Here is a 24,229-nt window from a genome sequence, read left to right on the forward strand (position 1 = left end):
TGCATTGTATGTCAACAAACATGGCTCCATACACATAGCTGGAATTAGCTTAGCTCATCATAATCAGTATAACCTTAAAATAAGTATTTTACACACATAATATGTGCCCATTACAATCTATGCAAGAATCGGAATGCATGATTTGTCACCTAGAATTGAAAACATGTGAATAAAACAGTAAATACACAAATAATTACCACACAAAACATTTTCTGATGGTGATTTATTGATACAAGTGACGCATGCCGGCAGTCAATCACGTACCCTCTCACTCTGAGCCATTCAGTGTTGTTGTTTATGTATGTAGCTCGTGAGCTAAGCTGTAGCAATAGCAATGTCTTTCAAAAGGAGACAACTCACAAATGTGGAAATTCTGGAGATTTTTAAAAATTCTGACAATGAGTCTGAGTATGAAAGTCAGGAATCAGATTCTGACAGTGACAGTGAGGAGCTGCCCCCCAACCTTGTAGCCATTGAGAACCCTGAATCTGAGGTTCCCTTGTCCACTGACGAAGTACCAGGTCCCTTTGAAGATGCTGGTGTTGATGGAGGCAGACCGTCAGTGGATGAAGTACAAGAGTTCTGTGGTAGCTGGAAGGCCGCCAGCCATTTCACCCCTCCTGGCCCTGCTGTTTGCTTTGACGAGTCCCAGTCTGGAGTGCAACGCCCCTTGCCATTTCCAACTGAGGCAGAGTGCTTCAAGTTGTTTCTGACAGAGGAGCTCGTGGGAAACATAGTACAGGAGACCAATCGCTATGCCTTGGAGCTACAGGAGAAGAGAGAGCCAGGAGTGAGGGGGAAACTCGCTAAATGGGTGACAACCACAATTAGTGAAATGTATACCTTCCTGGTGACAGTCCTCCTCATGGGGATAGTAAAGAAGAACTCCCTAAGAGACTACTGGAGCACAGATCCTATGTTTGCAACTCCCTTCTTTGCCACCCTCTTTTCCCAAGACCGCTTCCTAATTCTGCTGCGATGCCTGCATTTCGTCAACAATGCTACTGCCATCCTAAGTGACCCGTTATACAAAATAAGAATTGTTCTTATCAGCCTGACATCAGCATTTGGTCGGGTCTTTGTGCCATACAAGGACCTATGCATTGATGAGTCCCTGATGTTATGGAAAGGTAGGCTGGCGTTCCGTCAATATATTCCCTCCAAAAGGCACAGGTTTGGGGTCAAGTTCTTTGTCATGTGCGACGTGAAGACAGGATATGTCCTGGATATTATAGTGTACACAGGGTCTACCACTGACATCAAACATTATGAGGGGCTTGGGGTGTCTGGGTCCGTGGTGATGACCATGCTGGCTCCTCATCTCGGCAAGGGACACACTTTGTACGTGGACAATTGGTACAGCAGTCCCACACTCTTCCAGCATCTGCTCTCCAACAGCACAGGGGCCTGTGGCACAGTCAGGTCGAACAGGAAGGGGATGCCGGCATTCGGATGCAGGAAGATGCAGAGAGGGGAGGTGGAGTTCCAGGAGAACGGTCAACAGCTGGCAGTAAAGTGGCATGACAAAAGAGACGTCCATGTCCTCTCCACTGTCCATACAGCAACCATGTCGGCCACAGGGAAGGTGGACCACCTGACGGGAGAGAGAAAGATAAAACCAGATTGTGTGCTAGACTATAACCTCAAAATGGGGGCCGTGGATAAGGCGGACATGATAAACAGCTTTGTGGAATGCACTCGGAAAACGACCAAGTGGTATAAGAAGATATTTTTCCAGCTGATCGACACTGCTGTCCTCAACGGCAGCATAGTTCACCGCCAACTAACAGGTGAGATGATTACTGAACAAGGTATTTTTGTAATTGGATGTACAGTTCACATACAAATCCATTATGCAATTACAGTGACAATATCTCACCAACCTACCCACTGCCTCATCATCCTCTAACTTTCCTCATCCTCCCCACTCCCTCATAGGTAAAGTATGAGAGAGCTGTTGGAGGAGCACCACACCCCTCGGCGCCCCTCCACTGGGGGTCGCCCTGCTTTAGACAATCCCCTACGCCTCACTGCACGGCATTTTCCCTGCAAAGTCCCTCAAACTGCTGCTCAAGGTAGTCGCACACGGAGGCACTGCAAAGTCTGCCTGTCTGGCGCCAGGAGAAGTAAGCAGAGGAAGATGACAAAATACATGTGTTTAGCTTGTGATACACCTCTATGTATTTCACCATGCTTTGAGGAGTATCACATGCTCAAGCATTATTGAGCACATCTGCAGCAATAAGTGACTGACTGACCTGACAGGTGACTTGACAGGTGACCTGCCATGATACTATGCCTTTAGAGGTGGGGGTGGAAATGCAGTTGTTGTTCAGTCACTGCATGAATATTAAATATGGGTTATGCATATTCAATTTTTTGTCCTCTAGTAAAACAAGTTGTTGTTGAACCAACTACCAATACTTCAATAAAATAGACGACTATTACATATTGGCCTATGTGTTTTCTTGCTGTGTTTCCATCCAGTAAAACTGTTAAGGAGAGAACGTTAGCATACAAAAGCTGTCCTCAATCTTCAGCTCGAAAGATGTCCAGTTATGATATTGGCAAATACTGTTTGTGGTTTCTGAAAGTACAGAATAAAGAGGAATTATTAATTAGAATACAATATAAGGATATAGCAATAAAACAATATTACAAATAACATAATAAACACAGCTATAAAAATAGTTTATTGCATTGACAAAATCACAGATTTGAGTTATAACAGTAAGAAACTAACTTTTGAGCTCCACAAGGGGGCAAGGCAGGGCAGAACAGAGCCATGCTGAATAGACCAAATAAACAAACCATGGTCATATGTTTTATTTTACTAGGCAAGTCATTTAACAGCAAATTATTATTTACCTATGATGGCCTACACCGGCCAAACTCGGACAACGCTGAGCCAATTGTGCGCGCCCTATGGGACTCCCAATCACAGCCAGTTGTGATACAGTCTGGATTTGAACCAGGGTGTCTGTAGTGATGCCTCTAGCACTGAGATGCAGTGCCTTTGAGCGCTGCGCCACTAGGGAGTCATAAGGCCATGTAGCTTCAAAATACAACACAAGCTAATACTTCTCTGACGCAACTAGCATTGTTTTACAGAGCTAATAGAAGAATGTAGCTAGCTACCTAAGCACGATTGAATATAACACCATGAAGGTGGGCCTCCCTGTGGCTCAATTGGTAGAGCATGGTGTTTGCAATGGTGTTTGCAACGCCAGGGTTGTGGGTTCAATTCCCACAGGGGGCCAGTATGGAAGAAAAAAAAACGTATGAAATGTATTCATTCACTACTGTAAGTTGCACTGGATAAGAGCGTCTGCTAAATGACTAAAATGAAAAGTTATAAAATGAGTAACGTCCCCTCGCTTATAAGAAGTATACATTATTCTTGCTACGGCATACAGAAACTATTATAACGTAATAAGGCACTTACTTAGAAACGCAGCATGGATTTGAACCAGGGAGTGTGTAGTGACGTCTCTAGCACCGTGCTGTGCCTTTGACCGCTGCGCCACTAGGGAGTCATAAGGCCATGTAGCTTCAAAATACAACACAAGATAATACTTCTCTGATGCAATTAGCATTGTTTTACAGAGCTGATAGAAAAATGTAGCTAGCTACCTAAGCACGATTGAATATAACATAAAGGTTATAAAATGAGTAACGTTACCTCACGTGTCCGCGGTTATAAAGAATATACACAAATCTATTATGCTCCATACATACAGTACGCTACAATAGAAACGACATACATAAACTATTACAATGTAATAATGCACTTACTTTGATAGAAACGCACACATTTCCAAAGTTATTATTAGTAACGAAAACAATGAGGGCAACAGATGGAAAATGTGAACACGTGTGCAGATCCTGTTCTGAGGGGAGATTAGCAAATGTCTGCAGACTTGAACTGCACAAACAATTGGAAAGTGCTTGGGGAATTTTGTCCGGGTCAGAAATGTCCCAAAAATTAAATTATCCGCAAAAGTAAAAATGACTATTTTTATGTGAATGAATGAGGAGGCGGAACACACCTAAATTCAAACTGTTCTTAGAAAATAAAAACTTGTTAGAAAATCCTTTGAAATTGAAGTTGAAACAGCCTATAAATAAAAACAGTCTGCGTGCTTTGGTTTGAGGGCAGCGCGGATTAAATGCACTGTTACGTAACAATCACATTCTGGAATGGAGAGAACATTCTAACATCACGTGCACAAAAAAACTCACGCTGTGGCAACCGTTAGAGATATTTGGAACTCACGCGTGAAAGGGTTAAGCCTCAGATTTCTATCCCCTTGATATTATTGTTGGATCTGATTTTAATAGCTATCATTTTATTTTGATGGCCATAATAAATAGATATGTCGATAGTGGACAACCTTGTTTCACTCCTCTTGACAGTAATACCCTCTTCCGACAACATCCGGTGAAATTGGAGAGCGCCAAATTCAAATGACAAAGTCATAATATTAAACATTCATGAACATACAAGTGTCTTATATCATTTAAAAGCTTAACTTCCTGTTAATCCAACTGCATTGTCGGATTTCAAAAAGGCTTTATTGCAAAAGCATACCATGTGATTATCTGATGACAGCTCCCCACATTAAAAAATATTTTTTCAACCAGCATAGGCTTCACAAAATCACAAATAGCGATTAAATAAATCACTTACATTTGAAGATCTTCCTCTGTTTGCAATCCCAAGGGTCCCAGCTACGCAATGAATGTTCGTTTTGTTTGATAAAGTCCTTCTTTATATCCAAAAAAGTCAGTTGAGTTGGCGCCATTGATTTCAGTAATCCACTCCTTCAACATGCATACAAAGGAATCCAAAAGCTACCGGTAAACTTCGTCCAAACAAGTCAAACAATGTTTCTATTCAATCCTCAGGTACCCTACTATGTAAATAAACTATAATATTTCAGACGGAAAGAACGGTGTTCAATAGGAAAGGAAAATAACGAAGAGCGCGCCCTCATTCACGTGCGCCACAAAAGCCTACTTTTCCTGTTGAGCTCCCTTGGAAAAAACGACTATTACTTGTTTGTTTTTCAAGAAACAAGCCTGAAACCCTGTATAAAGACTGTTGACATCTAGTGGAATCCATAGGTACTACATAATGGGAAGAATTTTTATATGTAGGCCCATAGACTTGCATTGGAAAGGTCTGTTACCGCCCACCAAAAATATTTCTGGATGGATTTTCCTCGGGTTTTTGCCTTCCATATAAATTCTGTTATACTCACAGACATTATTTTAACAGTTTAGAAACTTCAAATTGTTTTCTATAAAATTCTACCAATTATATCCATTTCCTAGCTTCTGGGCCTGAGTAACAGGCAGTTTGCTTTGGGCACATCAGTCAGGCAGAAATTCAGGATACTGCCCCTTAGCTCTAAGAAGTTTTAATACTTTCTCAGAAGTAGACATTATTTACCATACTGAACAAAAAATATATACGCAACACGCAACAACTGAAAAGGTTTTACTGAGTTACAGTTAATATAAGGAAAAGTCCAAGTTAATGTTGTTATTCTTTCAACATGCATCACTGGTTTACATGACCTCTGCTACTCCTGTCTCCAGTTTCAGCCCTTTTTTAATCATGATGGGCGGCCAAGGACAGAATCGGCAAAGGTGGAATGGTATCGTCAGTTTGTTTGGCAATGTCTCTTACAGTAGTAATACAGGGAGAATTATTTTTGCAGGGCGATATATTGTCAGTTTATTGTCACATTTTGAACTTTCTGCTGTATAGAGCGAGAGAAATGGTAACTCCCACCCTGTGCAGCACTGTGTAAAGTTTCAGATGAATGTCACAGAGGGTAGAGTCAAAATCAAGGCCCCAGTGAGAATCGAACTCACGACCCCTGGTTTACAAGACCAGTGCGCTAACCCCTGAGGTATGGAGCCATTCTTCAGAAAATTCATTTAATAGTCTCCTCTCCTCCTTTACTTGTCTCCTTTCCTTCATGACCATCTATTTGTTATTTTTAGGGGTAGATCAGCTTTAATATTGCAGATAGAATGTGGGTATCTTCAATGTAATGTCTGCATTATTTCCAATCCCTCATAAAACATTTTTACAAACATTTTATTTTATTATTTTCCCATAACCCTACCACCCCTCCCTAATTTGAGAAAATGAATGGACAACAATACTTAGGCTTCTACTTCTAGCTTATACATACTATACACATATTATGGACACAGTATATGTTACATTAGTCATATATTTGTATTTATTTTACGTCCCACCCTTCAGCTACCCTCAACCACTCCCACCAATCTCTGAAAACCATCCCATTTTATAATGGTACACTTATCATAGTTCAGTTGTATTCCAGAGAGGTTAGAGAAATTATCTAGATTGTCTATGGGATCAAAACAGTGGATTTAAAAGAAAGCATGAGTCCTCAGTGTACAATGAGACCTTGGTTTTTAAGCCTCAGATTTCTATCCCCTTGATATTATTGTTGGATCTGATTTTAATAGCTATCATTTTATTTTGATGGCCATAATAAATAGATATGTCGATAGTGGACAACCTTGTTTCACTCCTCTTGACAGTAATACCCTCTTCCGACAACATCCGGTGAAATTGGAGAGCGCCAAATTCAAATGACAAAGTCAGAATATTAAACATTCATGAACATACAAGTGTCTTATATCATTTAAAAGCTTAACTTCCTGTTAATCCAACTGCATTGTTGGATTTCAAAAAGGCTTTATGGCAAAAGCATACCATGTGATTATCTGATGACAGCTCCCCACATCAAAAATATTTTTTCAACCAGCATTGGCTTCACAAAATCACAAATAGCGTTAAATAAATCACTTACCTTTGAAGATCTTCCTCTGTTTGCAATCCCAAGGGTCCCAGCCACGCAATGAATGTTCGTTTTGTTTGATAAAGTCCTTTTTTATATCCAAAAAAGTCAGTTGAGTTGGCGCCATTGATTTCAGTAATCCACTCCTTCAACATGCATACAAAGGAATCCAAAAGCTACCGGTAAACTTCGTCCAAACAAGTCAAACAATGTTTCTATTCAATCCTCAGGTACCCTACTATGTAAATAAACTATAATATTTCAGACGGAAAGAACGGTGTTCAATAGGAAAGGAAAATAACGAAGAGCGCGCCCTCATTCACGTGCGCCACAAAAGCCTACTTTTCCTGTTGAGCTCCCTTGGAAAAAACTACTATTACTTGTTTGTTTTTCAAGAAACAAACCTGAAACCCTGTATAAAGACTGTTGACATCTAGTGGAATCCATAGGTACTACAATATTTGAAGAATTTTTATATGTAGGCCCATAGACTTGCATTGGAAAGGCCTGTTACCGCCCACCAAAAATATTTCTGGATGGATTTTCCTCGGGTTTTTGCCTTCCATATAAATTCTGTTATACTCACAGACATTATTTTAACAGTTTAGAAACTTCAAATTGTTTTCTATCAAATTCTACCAATTATATCCATTTCCTAGCTTCTGGGCCTGAGTAACAGGCAGTTTGCTTTGGGCACATCAGTCAGGCAGAAATTCAGGATACTGCCCCTAGCTCTAAGTTTTAATACTTTCTCAGAAGTAGACATTATTTACCATACTGAACAAAAAATATATACGCAACACGCAACAACTTAAAAGGTTTTACTGAGTTACAGTTAATATAAGGAAAAGTCCAAGTTAATGTTGTTATTCTTTCAACATGCATCACTGGTTTACATGACCTCTGCTACTCCTGTCTCTAGTTTCAGACCTTTTTTAATCATGATGGGCGGCCAAGGACAGAATCGGCAAAGGTGGAATGGTATCGTCAGTTTGTTTGGCAATGTCTCTTACAATAGTAATACAGGGAGAATTATTTTTGCAGGGCGATATATTTTCAGTTTATTGTCACATTTTGAAGTTTCTGCTGTATAGAGCGAGAGAAATGGTAACTCCCACCTGTGTAAAGTTTCAGATGAATGTCACAGAGGGTAGAGTCAAAATCAAGGCCCCAGTGAGAATCGAACTCACGACCCCTGGTTTACAAGACCAGTGCTCTAACCCCTGAGCTATGGAGCCATTCTTCAGAAAACTCATTTAATAGTCTCCTCTCCTCCTTTACTTGTCTCCTTTCCTTCATGACCATCTATTTGTTATTTTTAGGGGTAGATCAGCTTTAATATTGCAGATAGAATGTGGGTATCTTCAATGTAATGTCTGCATTATTTCCAATCCCTCATAAAACATTTTTACAAACATTTTATTTTATTATTTTCCCATAACCCTACCACCCCTCCCTAATTTGAGAAAATTAATGGACAACAATACTTAGGCTTCTACTTCTAGCTTATACATATTATACACATATTATGGACACAGTATATGTTACATTAGTCATATATTTGTATTTATTTTACGTCCCACCCTTCAGCTACCCTCAACCACTCCCACCAATCTCTGAAAACCATCCCATTTTATAATGGTACACTTATCATAGTTCAGTTGTATTCCAGAGAGGTTAGAGAAATTATCTAGATTGTCTATGGGATCAAAACAGTGGATTTAAAAGAAAGCATGAGTCCTCAGTGTACAATGAGACCTTTGTTTTTAAGCCTCAGATTTCTATCCCCTTGATATTATTGTTGGATCTGATTTTAATAGCTATCATTTTATTTTGATGGCCATAATAAATAGATATGTCGATAGTGGACAACCTTGTTTCACTCCTCTTGACAGTAATACCCTCTTCCGACAACATCCGGTGAAATTGGAGAGCGCCAAATTCAAATGACAAAGTCATAATATTAAACATTCATGAACATACAAGTGTCTTATATCATTTAAAAGCTTAACTTCCTGTTAATCCAACTGCATTGTCAGATTTCAAAAAGGCTTTATGGCAAAAGCATACCATGTGATTATCTGATGACAGCTCCCCACATCAAAAATATTTTTTCAACCAGCATAGGCTTCACAAAATCACAAATAGCGATTAAATAAATCACTTACCTTTGAAGATCTTCCTCTGTTTGCAATCCCAAGGGTCCCAGCTACGCAATGAATGTTCGTTTTGTTTGATAAAGTCCTTCTTTATATCCAAAAAAGTCAGTTGAGTTGGCGCCATTGATTTCAGTAATCCACTCCTTCAACATGCATACAAAGGAATCCAAAAGCTACCGGTAAACTTCGTCCAAACAAGTCAAACAATGTTTCTATTCAATCCTCAGGTACCCTACTATGTAAATAAACTATAATATTTCCGACGGAAAGAACGGTGTTCAATAGGAAAGTAAAATAACGAAGAGCGCGCCCTCATTCACGTGCGCCACAAAAGCCTACTTTTCCTGTTGAGCTCCCTTGGAAAAAACTACTATTACTTGTTTGTTTTTCAAGAAACAAGCCTGAAACCCTGTATAAAGACTGTTGACATCTAGTGGAATCCATAGGTACTACAATATGGGAAGAATTTTTATATATAGGTCCATAGACTTGCATTGGAAAGGCCTGTTACCGCCCACCAAAAATATTTCTGGATGGATTTTCCTCGGGTTTTTGCCTTCCATATAAATTCTGTTATACTCACAGACATTATTTTAACAGTTTAGAAACTTCAAATTGTTTTCTATCAAATTCTACCAATTATATCCATTTCCTAGCTTCTGGGCCTGAGTAACAGGCAGTTTGCTTTGGGCACATCAGTCAGGCAGAAATTCAGGATACTGCCCCCTAGCTCTAAGTTTTAATACTTTCTCAGAAGTAGACATTATTTACCATACTGAACAAAAAATATATACGCAACACGCAACAACTGAAAAGGTTTTACTGAGTTACAGTTAATATAAGGAAAAGTCCAAGTTAATGTTGTTATTCTTTCAACATGCATCACTGGTTTACATGACCTCTGCTACTCCTGTCTCTAGTTTCAGCCCTTTTTTAATCATGATGGGCGGCCAAGGACAGAATCGGCAAAGGTGGAATGGTATCGTCATTTTGTTTGGCAATGTCTCTTACAGTAGTAATACAGGGAGAATTATTTTTGCAGGGCGATATATTGTTAGTTTATTGTCACATTTTGAACTTTCTGCTGTATAGAGCGAGAGAAATGGTAACTCCCACCCTGTGCAGCGTTTCAGATGAATGTCACAGAGGGTAGAGTCAAAATCAAGGCCCCAGTGAGAATCGAACTCACGACCCCTGGTTTACAAGACCAGTGCTCTAACCCCTGAGCTATGGAGCCATTCTTCCGAAAACTAATTTAATAGTCTCCTCTCCTCCTTTACTTGTCTCCTTTCCTTCATGACCATCTATTTGTTATTTTTAGGGGTAGATCAGCTTTAATATTGCAGATAGAATGTGGGTATCTTCAATGTAATGTCTGCATTATTTCCAATCCCTCATAAAACATTTTTACAAACATTTTATTTTATTATTTTCCCATAACCCTACCACCCCTCCCTAATTTGAGAAAATTAATGGACAACAATACTTAGGCTTCTACTTCTAGCTTATACATACTATACACATATTATGGACACAGTATATTTTACATTAGTCATATATTTGTATTTATTTTACGTCCCACCCTTCAGCTACCCTCAACCACTCCCACCAATCTCTGAAAACCATCCCATTTTATAATGGTACACTTATCATAGTTCAGTTGTATTCCAGAGAGGTTAGAGAAATTATCTAGATTGTCTATGGGATCAAAACAGTGGATTTAAAAGAAAGCATGAGTCCTCAGTGTACAATGTCACCTTGGTTTTTAAGCCTCAGATTTCTATCCCCTTGATATTATTGTTGGATCTGATTTTAATAGCTATCATTTTATTTTGATGGCCATAATAAATAGATATGTCGATAGTGGACAACCTTGTTTCACTCCTCTTGACAGTAATACCCTCTTCCGACAACATCCGGTGAAATTGGAGAGCGCCAAATTCAAATGACAAAGTCATAATATTAAACATTCATGAACATACAAGTGTCTTATATCATTTAAAAGCTTAACTTCCTGTTAATCCAACTGCATTGTCGGATTTCAAAAAGGCTTTATGGCAAAAGCATACCATGTGATTATCTGATGACAGCTCCCCACATCAAAAATATTTTTTCAACCAGCATAGGCTTCACAAAATCACAAATAGCGATTAAATAAATCACTTACCTTTGAAGATTTTCCTCTGTTTGCAATCCCAAGGGTCCCAGCTACGCAATGAATGTTCGTTTTGTTTGATAAAGTCCTTCTTTATATCCAAAAAAGTCAGTTGAGTTGGCGCCATTGATTTCAGTAATCCACTCCTTCAACATGCATACAAAGGAATCCAAAAGCTACCGGTAAACTTCGTCCAAACAAGTCAAACAATGTTTCTATTCAATCCTCAGGTACCCTACTATGTAAATAAACTATAATATTTCAGACGGAAAGAACGGTGTTCAATAGGAAAGGAAAATAACGAAGAGCGCGCCCTCATTCACGTGCGCCACAAAAGCCTACTTTTCCTGTTGAGCTCCCTTGGAAAAAACTACTATTACTTGTTTGTTTTTCAAGAAACAAGCCTGAAACCCTGTATAAAGACTGTTGACATCTAGTGGAATCCATAGGTACTACAATATGGGAAGAATTTTTATATGTAGGCCCATAGACTTGCATTGGAAAGGCCTGTTACCGCCCACCGAAAATTTTTCTGGATGGATTTTCCTCGGGTTTTTGCCTTCCATATAAATTCTGTTATACTCACAGACATTATTTTAACAGTTTAGAAACTTCAAATAGTTTTCTATCAAATTCTACCAATTATATCCATTTCCTAGCTTCTGGGCCTGAGTAACAGGCAGTTTGCTTTGGGCACATCAGTCAGGCAGAAATTCAGGATACTGCCCATAGCTCTAAGTTTTAATACTTTCTCAGAAGTAGACATTATTTACCATACTGAACAAAAAATATATACGCAACACGCAACAACTGAAAAGGTTTTACTGAGTTACAGTTAATATAAGGAAAAGTCCAAGTTAATGTTGTTATTCTTTCAACATGCATCACTGGTTTACATGACCTCTGCTACTCCTGTCTCTAGTTTCAGCCCTTTTTTAATCATGATGGGCGGCCAAGGACAGAATCGGCAAAGGTGGAATGGTATCGTCAGTTTGTTTGGCAATGTCTCTTACAGTAGTAATACAGGGAGAATAATTTTTGCAGGGCGATATATTGTCAGTTTATTGTCACATTTTGAACTTTCTGCTGTATAGAGCGAGAGAAATGGTAACTCCCACCCTGTGCAGCGTTTCAGATGAATGTCACAGAGGGTAGAGTCAAAATTAAGGCCCCAGTGAGAATCGAACTCACGACCCCTGGTTTACAAGACCAGTGCTCTAACCCCTGAGCTATGGAGCCATTCTTCAGAAAACTAATTTAATAGTCTCCTCTCCTCCTTTACTTGTCTCCTTTCCTTCATGACCATCTATTTGTTATTTTTAGGGGTAGATCAGCTTTAATATTGCAGATAGAATGTGGGTATCTTCAATGTAATGTCTGCATTATTTCCAATCCCTCATAAAACATTTTTACAAACATTTTATTTTATTATTTTCCCATAACCCTACCACCCCTCCCTAATTTGAGAAAATTAATGGACAACAATACTTAGGCTTCTACTTCTAGCTTATACATACTATACACATATTATGGACAGAGTATATTTTACATTAGTCATATATTTGTATTTATTTTACGTCCCACCCTTCAGCTACCCTCAACCACTCCCACCAATCTCTGAAAACCATCCCATTTTATAATGGTACACTTATCATAGTTCAGTTGTATTCCAGAGAGGTTAGAGAAATTATCTAGATTGTCTATGGGATCAAAACAGTGGATTTAAAAGAAAGCATGAGTCCTCAGTGTACAATGACACCTTGGTTTTTAAGCCTCAGATTTCTATCCCCTTGATATTATTGTTGGATCTGATTTTAATAGCTATCATTTTATTTCGATGGCCATAATAAATAGATATGTCGATAGTGGACAACCTTGTTTCACTCCTCTTGACAGTAATACCCTCTTCCGACAACATCCGGTGAAATTGGAGAGCGCCAAATTCAAATGACAAAGTCATAATATTAAACATTCATGAACATACAAGTGTCTTATATCATTTAAAAGCTTAACTTCCTGTTAATCCAACTGCATTGTCGGATTTCAAAAAGGCTTTATGGCAAAAGCATACCATGTGATTATCTGATGACAGCTCCCCACATCAAAAATATTTTTTCAACCAGCATAGGCTTCACAAAATCACAAATAGCGATTAAATAAATCACTTACCTTTGAAGATTTTCCTCTGTTTGCAATCCCAAGGGTCCCAGCTACGCAATGAATGTTCGTTTTGTTTGATAAAGTCCTTCTTTATATCCAAAAAAGTCAGTTGAGTTGGCGCCATTGATTTCAGTAATCCACTCCTTCAACATGCATACAAAGGAATCCAAAAGCTACCGGTAAACTTCGTCCAAACAAGTCAAACAATGTTTCTATTCAATCCTCAGGTACCCTACTATGTAAATAAACTATAATATTTCAGACGGAAAGAACGGTGTTCAATAGGAAAGGAAAATAACGAAGAGCGCGCCCTCATTCACGTGCGCCACAAAAGCCTACTTTTCCTGTTGAGCTCCCTTGGAAAAAACTACTATTACTTGTTTGTTTTTCAAGAAACAAGCCTGAAACCCTGTATAAAGACTGTTGACATCTAGTGGAATCCATAGGTACTACAATATGGGAAGAATTTTTATATGTAGGCCCATAGACTTGCATTGGAAAGGCCTGTTACCGCCCACCGAAAATTTTTCTGGATGGATTTTCCTCGGGTTTTTGCCTTCCATATAAATTCTGTTATACTCACAGACATTATTTTAACAGTTTAGAAACTTCAAATAGTTTTCTATCAAATTCTACCAATTATATCCATTTCCTAGCTTCTGGGCCTGAGTAACAGGCAGTTTGCATTTTGGACACATCAGTCAGGCAGAAATTCAGGATACTGCCCCTAGCTCTAAGTTTTAATACTTTCTCAGAAGTAGACATTATTTACCATACTGAACAAAAAATATATACGCAACACGCAACAACTGAAAAGGTTTTACTGAGTTACAGTTAATATAAGGAAAAGTCCAAGTTAATGTTGTTATTCTTTCAACATGCATCACTGGTTTACATGACCTCTGCTACTCCTGTCTCTAGTTTCAGCCCTTTTTTAATCATGATGGGCGGCCAAGGACAGAATCGGCAAAGGTGGAATGGTATCGTCAGTTTGTTTGGCAATGTCTCTTACAGTAGTAATACAGGGAGAATAATTTTTGCAGGGCGATATATTGTCAGTTTATTGTCACATTTTGAACTTTCTGCTGTATAGAGCGAGAGAAATGGTAACTCCCACCCTGTGCAGCGTTTCAGATGAATGTCACAGAGGGTAGAGTCAAAATTAAGGCCCCAGTGAGAATCGAACTCACGACCCCTGGTTTACAAGACCAGTGCTCTAACCCCTGAGCTATGGAGCCATTCTTCAGAAAACTAATTTAATAGTCTCCTCTCCTCCTTTACTTGTCTCCTTTCCTTCATGACCATCTATTTGTTATTTTTAGGGGTAGATCAGCTTTAATATTGCAGATAGAATGTGGGTATCTTCAATGTAATGTCTGCATTATTTCCAATCCCTCATAAAACATTTTTACAAACATTTTATTTTATTATTTTCCCATAACCCTACCACCCCTCCCTAATTTGAGAAAATTAATGGACAACAATACTTAGGCTTCTACTTCTAGCTTATACATACTATACACATATTATGGACACAGTATATTTTACATTAGTCATATATTTGTATTTATTTTACGTCCCACCCTTCAGCTACCCTCAACCACTCCCACCAATCTCTGAAAACCATCCCATTTTATAATGGTACACTTATCATAGTTCAGTTGTATTCCAGAGAGGTTAGAGAAATTATCTAGATTGTCTATGGGATCAAAACAGTGGATTTAAAAGAAAGCATGAGTCCTCAGTGTACAATGACACCTTGGTTTTTAAGCCTCAGATTTCTATCCCCTTTATATTATTGTTGGATCTGATTTTAATAGCTATCATTTTATTTTGATGGCCATAATAAATAGATATGTCGATTGTGGACAACCTTGTTTCACTCCTCTTGACAGTAATACCCTCTTCCGACAACATCCGGTGAAATTGGAGAGCGCCAAATTCAAATGACAAAGTCATAATATTAAACATTCATGAACATACAAGTGTCTTATATCATTTAAAAGCTTAACTTCCTGTTAATCCAACTGCATTGTCGGATTTCAAAAAGGCTTTATGGCAAAAGCATACCATGTGATTATCTGATGACAGCTCCCCACATCAAAAATATTTTTTCAACCAGCATAGGCTTCACAAAATCACAAATAGCGATTAAATAAATCACTTACCTTTGAAGATCTTCCTCTGTTTGCAATCCCAAGGGTCCCAGCTACGCAATGAATGTTCGTTTTGTTTGATAAAGTCCTTCTTTATATCCAAAAAAGTCAGTTGAGTTGGCGCCATTGATTTCAGTAATCCACTCCTTCAACATGCATACAAAGGAATCCAAAAGCTACCGGTAAACTTCGTCCAAACAAGTCAAACAATGTTTCTATTCAATCCTCAGGTACCCTACTATGTACATAAACTATAATATTTCAGACGGAAAGAACGGTGTTCAATAGGAAAGTAAAATAACGAAGAGCGCGCCCTCATTCACGTGCGCCACAAAAGCCTACTTTTCCTGTTGAGCTCCCTTGGAAAAAACTACTATTACTTGTTTGTTTTTCAAGAAACAAGCCTGAAACCCTGTATAAAGACTGTTGACATCTAGTGGAATCCATAGGTACTGCAATATGGGAAGAATTTTTATATGTAGGCCCATAGACTTGCATTGGAAAGGCCTGTTACCGCCCACCAAAAATATTTCTGGATGGATTTTCCTCGGGTTTTTGCCTTCCATATAAATTCTGTTATACTCACAGACATTATTTTAACAGTTTAGAAACTTCAAATAGTTTTCTATCAAATTCTACCAATTATATCCATTTCCTAGCTTCTGGGCCTGAGTAACAGGCAGTTTGCTTTGGGCACATCAGTCAGGCAGAAATTCAGGATACTGCCCCTAGCTCTAAGTTTTAATACTTTCTCAGAAGTAGACATTATTTACCATACTGAACAAAAAATATATACGCAACACGCAACAACTGAAAAGGTTTTACTGAGTTACAGTTAATATAAGGAAAAGTCCAAGTTAATGTTGTTATTCTTTCAACATGCATCACTGGTTTACATGACCTCTGCTACTCCTGTCTCTAGTTTCAGCCCTTTTTTAATCATGATGGGCGGCCAAGGACAGAATCGGCAAAGGTGGAATGGTATCGTCAGTTTGTTTGGCAATGTCTCTTACAGTAGTAATACAGGGAGAATTATTTTTGCAGGGCGATATTGTCAGTTTGTTGTCACATTTTGAACTTTCTGCTGTATAGAGCGAGAGAAATGGTAACTCCCAACCTGTGCAGCACTGTGTAAAGTTTCAGATGAATGTCACAGAGGGTAGAGTCAAAATCAAGGCCCCAGTGAGAATCGAACTCACGACCCCTGGTTTACAAGACCAGTGCTCTAACCCCTGAGCTATGGAGCCATTCTTCAGAAAACTCATTTAATAGTCTCCTCTCCTCCTTTACTTGTCTCCTTTCCTTCATGACCATCTATTTGTTATTTTTAGGGGTAGATCAGCTTTAATATTGCAGATAGAATGTGGGTATCTTCAATGTAATGTCTGCATTATTTCCAATCCCTCATAAAACATTTTTACAAACATTTTATTTTAGTATTTTCCCATAACCCTACCACCCCTCCCTAATTTGAGAAAATTAATGGACAACAATACTTAGGCTTCTACTTCTAGCTTATACATACTATACACATATTATGGACACAGTATATTTTACATTAGTCATATATTTGTATTTATTTTACGTCCCACCCTTCAGCTACCCTCAACCACTCCCACCAATCTCTGAAAACCATCCCATTTTATAATGGTACACTTATCATAGTTCAGTTGTATTCCAGAGAGGTTAGAGAAATTATCTAGATTGTCTATGGGATCAAAACAGTGGATTTAAAAGAAAGCATGAGTCCTCAGTGTACAATGACACCTTGGTTTTTAAGCCTCAGATTTCTATCCCCTTGATATTATTGTTGGATCTGATTTTAATAGCTATCATTTTATTTTGATGGCCATAATAAATAGATATGTCGATAGTGGACAACCTTGTTTCACTCCTCTTGACAGTAATACCCTCTTCCGACAACATCCGGTGAAATTGGAGAGCGCCAAATTCAAATGACAAAGTCATAATATTAAACATTCATGAACATACAAGTGTCTTATATCATTTAAAAGCTTAACTTCCTGTTAATCCAACTGCATTGTCGGATTTCAAAAAGGCTTTATGGCAAAAGCATACCATGTGATTATCTGATGACAGCTCCCCACATCAAAAATATTTTTTCAACCAGCATAGGCTTCACAAAATCACAAATAGCGATTAAATAAATCACTTACCTTTGAAGATCTTCCTCTGTTTGCAATCCCAAGGGTCCCAGCTACGCAATGAATGTTCGTTTTGTTTGATAAAGTCCTTCTTTATATCCAAAAAAGTCAGTTGAGTTGGCGCCATTGATTTCAGTAATCCACTCCTTCAACATGCATACAAAGGAATCCAAAAGCTACCGGTAAACTTCGTCCAAACAAGTCAAACAATGTTTCTATTCAATCCTCAGGTACCCTACTATGTACATAAACTATAATATTTCAGACGGAAAGAACGGTGTTCAATAGGAAAGGAAAATAACGAAGAGCGCGCCCTCATTCACGTGCACCACAAAAGCCTACTTTTCCTGTTGAGCTCCCTTGGAAAAAACTACTATTACTTGTTTGTTTTTCAAGAAACAAGCCTGAAACCCTGTATAAAGACTGTTGACATCTAGTGGAATCCATAGGTACTACAATATGGGAAGAATTTTTATATGTAGGCCCATAGACTTGCATTGGAAAGGCCTGTTACCGCCCACCAAAAATATTTCTGGATGGATTTTCCTCGGGTTTTTGCCTTCCATATAAATTCTGTTATACTCACAGACATTATTTTAACAGTTTAGAAACTTCAAATTGTTTTCTATCAAATTCTACCAATTATATCCATTTCCTAGCTTCTGGGCCTGAGTAACAGGCAGTTTGCTTTGGGCACATCAGTCAGGCAGAAATTCAGGATACTGCCCCCTAGCTCTAAGTTTTAATACTTTCTCAGAAGTAGACATTATTTACCATACTGAACAAAAAATATATACGCAACACGCAACAACTGAAAAGGTTTTACTGAGTTACAGTTAATATAAGGAAAAGTCCAAGTTAATGTTGTTATTCTTTCAACATGCATCACTGGTTTACATGACCTCTGCTACTCCTGTCTCTAGTTTCAGCCCTTTTTTAATCATGATGGGCGGCCAAGGACAGAATCGGCAAAGGTGGAATGGTATCGTCAGTTTGTTTGGCAATGTCTCTTACAGTAGTAATACAGGGAGAATTATTTTTGCAGGGCGATATATTGTCAGTTTATTGTCACATTTTGAACTTTCTGCTGTATAGAGCGAGAGAAATGGTAACTCCCACCCTGTGCAGCACTGTGTAAAGTTTCAGATGAATGTCACAGAGGGTAGAGTCAAAATCAAGGCCCCGGTGAGAATCGAACTCACGACCCCTGGTTTACAAGACCAGTGCTCTAACCCCTGAGCTATGGAGCCATTCTTCAGAAAACTCATTTAATAGTCTCCTCTCCTCCTTTACTTGTCTCCTTTCCTTCATGACCATCTATTTGTTATTTTTAGGGGTAGATCAGCTTTAATATTGCAGATAGAATGTGGGTATCTTCAATGTAATGTCTGCATTATTTCCAATCCCTCATAAAACATTTTTACAAACATTTTATTTTAGTATTTTCCCATAACCCTACCACCCCTCCCTAATTTGAGAAAATTAATGGACAACAATACTTAGGCTTCTACTTCTAGCTTATACATACTATACACATATTATGGACACAGTATATTTTACATTAGTCATATATTTGTATTTATTTTACGTCCCACCCTTCAGCTACCCTCAACCACTCCCACCAATCTCTGAAAACCATCCCATTTTATAATGGTACACTTATCATAGTTCAGTTGTATTCCAGAGAGGTTAGAGAAATTATCTAGATTGTCTATGGGATCAAAACAGTGGATTTAAAAGAAAGCATGAGTCCTCAGTGTACAATGACACCTTGGTTTTTAAGCCTCAGATTTCTATCCCCTTGATATTATTGTTGGATCTGATTTTAATAGCTATCATTTTATTTTGATGGCCATAATAAATAGATATGTCGATAGTGGACAACCTTGTTTCACTCCTCTTGACAGTAATACCCTCTTCCGACAACATCCGGTGAAATTGGAGAGCGCCAAATTCAAATGACAAAGTCATAATATTAAACATTCATGAACATACAAGTGTCTTATATCATTTAAAACCTTAACTTCCTGTTAATCCAACTGCATTGTCGGATTTCAAAAAGGCTTTATGGCAAAAGCATACCATGTGATTATCTGATGACAGCTCCCCACATCAAAAATATTTTTTCAACCAGCATAGGCTTCACAAAATCACAAATAGCGATTAAATAAATCACTTACCTTTGAAGATCTTCCTCTGTTTGCAATCCCAAGGGTCCCAGCTACGCAATGAATGTTCGTTTTGTTTGATAAAGTCCTTCTTTATATCCAAAAAAGTCAGTTGAGTTGGCGCCATTGATTTCAGTAATCCACTCCTTCAACATGCATACAAAGGAATCCAAAAGCTACCGGTAAACTTCGTCCAAACAAGTCAAACAATGTTTCTATTCAATCCTCAGGTACCCTACTATGTACATAAACTATAATATTTCAGACGGAAAGAACGGTGTTCAATAGGAAAGGAAAATAACGAAGAGCGCGCCCTCATTCACGTGCACCACAAAAGCCTACTTTTCCTGTTGAGCTCCCTTGGAAAAAACTACTATTACTTGTTTGTTTTTCAAGAAACAAGCCTGAAACCCTGTATAAAGACTGTTGACATCTAGTGGAATCCATAGGTACTACAATATGGGAAGAATTTTTATATGTAGGCCCATAGACTTGCATTGGAAAGGCCTGTTACCGCCCACCAAAAATATTTCTGGATGGATTTTCCTCGGGTTTTTGCCTTCCATATAAATTCTGTTATACTCACAGACATTATTTTAACAGTTTAGAAACTTCAAATTGTTTTCTATCAAATTCTACCAATTATATCCATTTCCTAGCTTCTGGGCCTGAGTAACAGGCAGTTTGCTTTGGGCACATCAGTCAGGCAGAAATTCAGGATACTGCCCCCTAGCTCTAAGTTTTAATACTTTCTCAGAAGTAGACATTATTTACCATACTGAACAAAAAATATATACGCAACACGCAACAACTGAAAAGGTTTTACTGAGTTACAGTTAATATAAGGAAAAGTCCAAGTTAATGTTGTTATTCTTTCAACATGCATCACTGGTTTACATGACCTCTGCTACTCCTGTCTCTAGTTTCAGCCCTTTTTTAATCATGATCGGCGGCCAAGGACAGAATCGGCAAAGGTGGAATGGTATCGTCAGTTTGTTTGGCAATGTCTCTTACAGTAGTAATACAGGGAGAATTATTTTTGCAGGGCGATATATTGTCAGTTTATTGTCACATTTTGAACTTTCTGCTGTATAGAGCGAGAGAAATGGTAACTCCCACCCTGTGCAGCACTGTGTAAAGTTTCAGATGAATGTCACAGAGGGTAGAGTCAAAATCAAGGCCCCAGTGAGAATCGAACTCACGACCCCTGGTTTACAAGACCAGTGCTCTAACCCCTGAGCTATGGAGCCATTCTTCAGAAAACTCATTTAATAGTCTCCTCTCCTCCTTTACTTGTCTCCTTTCCTTCATGACCATCTATTTGTTATTTTTAGGGGTAGATCAGCTTTAATATTGCAGATAGAATGTGGGTATCTTCAATGTAATGTCTGCATTATTTCCTATCCCTCATAAAACATTTTTACAAACATTTTATTTTATTATTTTCCCATAACCCTACCACCCCTCCCTAATTTGAGAAAATTAATGGACAACAATACTTAGGCTTCTACTTCTAGCTTATACATACTATACACATATTATGGACACAGTATATTTTACATTAGTCATATATTTGTATTTATTTTACGTCCCACCCTTCAGCTACCCTCAACCACTCCCACCAATCTCTGAAAACCATCCCATTTTATAATGGTACACTTATCATAGTTCAGTTGTATTCCAGAGAGGTTAGAGAAATTATCTAGATTGTCTATGGGATCAAAACAGTGGATTTAAAAGAAAGCATGAGTCCTCAGTGTACAATGACACCTTGGTTTTTAAGCCTCAGATTTCTATCCCCTTGATATTATTGTTGGATCTGATTTTAATAGCTATCATTTTATTTTGATGGCCATAATAAATAGATATGTCGATAGTGGACAACCTTGTTTCACTCCTCTTGACAGTAATACCCTCTTCCGACAACATCCGGTGAAATTGGAGAGCGCCAAATTCAAATGACAAAGTCATAATATTAAACATTCATGAACATACAAGTGTCTTATATCATTTAAAAGCTTAACTTCCTGTTAATCCAACTGCATTGTCGGATTTCAAAAAGGCTTTATGGCAAAAGCATACCATGTGATTATCTGATGACAGCTCCCCACATCAAAAATATTTTTTCAACCAGCATAGGCTTCACAAAATCACAAATAGCGATTAAATAAATCACTTACCTTTGAAGATCTTCCTCTGTTTGCAATCCCAAGGGTCCCAGCTACGCAATGAATGTTCGTTTTGTTTGATAAAGTCCTTCTTTATATCCAAAAAAGTCAGTTGAGTTGGCGCCATTGATTTCAGTAATCCACTCCTTCAACATGCATACAAAGGAATCCAAAAGCTACCGGTAAACTTCGTCCAAACAAGTCAAACAATGTTTCTATTCAATCCTCAGGTACCCTACTATGTACATAAACTATAATATTTCAGACGGAAAGAACGGTGTTCAATAGGAAAGGAAAATAACGAAGAGCGCGCCCTCATTCACGTGCACCACAAAAGCCTACTTTTCCTGTTGAGCTCCCTTGGAAAAAACTACTATTACTTGTTTGTTTTTCAAGAAACAAGCCTGAAACCCTGTATAAAGACTGTTGACATCTAGTGGAATCCATAGGTACTACAATATGGGAAGAATTTTTATATGTAGGCCCATAGACTTGCATTGGAAAGGCCTGTTACCGCCCACCAAAAATATTTCTGGATGGATTTTCCTCGGGTTTTTGCCTTCCATATAAATTCTGTTATACTCACAGACATTATTTTAACAGTTTAGAAACTTCAAATAGTTTTCTATCAAATTCTACCAATTATATCCATTTCCTAGCTTCTGGGCCTGAGTAACAGGCAGTTTGCTTTGGGCACATCAGTCAGGCAGAAATTCAGGATACTGCCCCCTAGCTCTAAGTTTTAATACTTTCTCAGAAGTAGACATTATTTACCATACTGAACAAAAAATATATACGCAACACGCAACAACTGAAAAGGTTTTACTGAGTTACAGTTAATATAAGGAAAAGTCCAAGTTAATGTTGTTATTCTTTCAACATGCATCACTGGTTTACATGACCTCTGCTACTCCTGTCTCTAGTTTCAGCCCTTTTTTAATCATGATCGGCGGCCAAGGACAGAATCGGCAAAGGTGGAATGGTATCGTCAGTTTGTTTGGCAATGTCTCTTACAGTAGTAATACAGGGATAATTATTTTTGCAGGGCGATATATTGTCAGTTTATTGTCACATTTTGAACTTTCTGCTGTATAGAGCGAGAGAAATGGTAACTCCCACCCTGTGCAGCACTGTGTAAAGTTTCAGATGAATGTCACAGAGGGTAGAGTCAAAATCAAGGCCCCAGTGAGAATCGAACTCACGACCCCTGGTTTACAAGACCAGTGCTCTAACCCCTGAGCTATGGAGCCATTCTTCAGAAAACTCATTTAATAGTCTCCTCTCCTCCTTTACTTGTCTCCTTTCCTTCATGACCATCTATTTGTTATTTTTAGGGGTAGATCAGCTTTAATATTGCAGATAGAATGTGGGTATCTTCAATGTAATGTCTGCATTATTTCCTATCCCTCATAAAACATTTTTACAAACATTTTATTTTATTATTTTCCCATAACCCTACCACCCCTCCCTAATTTGAGAAAATTAATGGACAACAATACTTAGGCTTCTACTTCTAGCTTATACATACTATACACATATTATGGACACAGTATATTTTACATTAGTCATATATTTGTATTTATTTTACGTCCCACCCTTCAGCTACCCTCAACCACTCCCACCAATCTCTGAAAACCATCCCATTTTATAATGGTACACTTATCATAGTTCAGTTGTATTCCAGAGAGGTTAGAGAAATTATCTAGATTGTCTATGGGATCAAAACAGTGGATTTAAAAGAAAGCATGAGTCCTCAGTGTACAATGACACCTTGGTTTTTAATCCTCAGATTTCTATCCCTTTGATATTATTGTTGGATCTGATTTTAATAGCTATCATTTTAATTTGATGGCCATAATAAATAGATATGTCGATAGTGGACAATTTTGTTTCACTCCTCTTGACAGTAATACCCTCTTCCGACAACATCCGGTGAAATTGGAGAGCGCCAAATTCAAATGACAAAGTCATAATATTAAACATTCATGAACATACAAGTGTCTTATATCATTTAAAAGCTTAACTTCCTGTTAATCCAACTGCATTGTCGGATTTCAAAAAGGCTTTATGGCAAAAGCATACCATGTGATTATCTGATGACAGCTCCCCACATCAAAAATATTTTTTCAACCAGCATAGGCTTCACAAAATCACAAATAGCGATTAAATAAATAACTTACCTTTGAAGATCTTCCTCTGTTTGCAATCCCAAGGGTCCCAGCTACGCAATGAATGTTCGTTTTGTTTGAT

General features: G+C 38.1%; 1 long non-coding RNA gene and 9 other non-coding genes across 23 annotated transcripts; all 10 read right to left on the reverse strand.

Moving 5' to 3' along the window:
- Window positions 1-208: 208 nt before the first annotated feature.
- LOC145860053 (uncharacterized) lies at window positions 209-3,889 on the reverse strand. 14 transcript variants are annotated; one of them, XR_014380133.1, is made up of 5 exons: window positions 3,796-3,889; window positions 3,446-3,526; window positions 2,519-2,587; window positions 2,259-2,299; window positions 209-2,107 (listed from the first exon to the last, which is right to left on the reverse strand). It is a non-coding gene; the product is annotated as an uncharacterized LOC145860053 (long non-coding RNA). The 14 variants fall into 14 exon arrangements; XR_014380118.1 differs by having other exon boundaries at window positions 209-2,111; XR_014380127.1 differs by having other exon boundaries at window positions 209-2,339.
- A 1,969-nt stretch (window positions 3,890-5,858) lies between these two features.
- On the reverse strand, window positions 5,859-5,931 carry trnat-ugu (transfer RNA threonine (anticodon UGU)). Its single transcript has one exon. It is a non-coding gene; the product is annotated as a tRNA-Thr (tRNA).
- Window positions 5,932-8,013: 2,082 nt separating this feature from the next.
- Window positions 8,014-8,086, reverse strand: trnat-ugu (transfer RNA threonine (anticodon UGU)). The gene has a single exon. It is a non-coding gene; the product is annotated as a tRNA-Thr (tRNA).
- A 2,085-nt stretch (window positions 8,087-10,171) lies between these two features.
- trnat-ugu (transfer RNA threonine (anticodon UGU)) lies at window positions 10,172-10,244 on the reverse strand. Its single transcript has one exon. It is a non-coding gene; the product is annotated as a tRNA-Thr (tRNA).
- A 2,084-nt stretch (window positions 10,245-12,328) lies between these two features.
- trnat-ugu (transfer RNA threonine (anticodon UGU)) lies at window positions 12,329-12,401 on the reverse strand. Its single transcript has one exon. It is a non-coding gene; the product is annotated as a tRNA-Thr (tRNA).
- Window positions 12,402-14,487: 2,086 nt separating this feature from the next.
- On the reverse strand, window positions 14,488-14,560 carry trnat-ugu (transfer RNA threonine (anticodon UGU)). Its single transcript has one exon. It is a non-coding gene; the product is annotated as a tRNA-Thr (tRNA).
- A 2,092-nt stretch (window positions 14,561-16,652) lies between these two features.
- Window positions 16,653-16,725, reverse strand: trnat-ugu (transfer RNA threonine (anticodon UGU)). Its single transcript has one exon. It is a non-coding gene; the product is annotated as a tRNA-Thr (tRNA).
- Window positions 16,726-18,820: 2,095 nt separating this feature from the next.
- Window positions 18,821-18,893, reverse strand: trnat-ugu (transfer RNA threonine (anticodon UGU)). Its single transcript has one exon. It is a non-coding gene; the product is annotated as a tRNA-Thr (tRNA).
- A 2,095-nt stretch (window positions 18,894-20,988) lies between these two features.
- On the reverse strand, window positions 20,989-21,061 carry trnat-ugu (transfer RNA threonine (anticodon UGU)). Its single transcript has one exon. It is a non-coding gene; the product is annotated as a tRNA-Thr (tRNA).
- Window positions 21,062-23,156: 2,095 nt separating this feature from the next.
- On the reverse strand, window positions 23,157-23,229 carry trnat-ugu (transfer RNA threonine (anticodon UGU)). Its single transcript has one exon. It is a non-coding gene; the product is annotated as a tRNA-Thr (tRNA).
- Between the last annotated feature and the right edge of the window lie 1,000 nt (window positions 23,230-24,229).

Source organism: Salmo salar, chromosome 02 (assembly GCF_965601325.2).
Source record: "Salmo salar chromosome 02, fSalSal1, whole genome shotgun sequence".
NCBI lineage: Eukaryota > Metazoa > Chordata > Actinopteri > Salmoniformes > Salmonidae > Salmo > Salmo salar.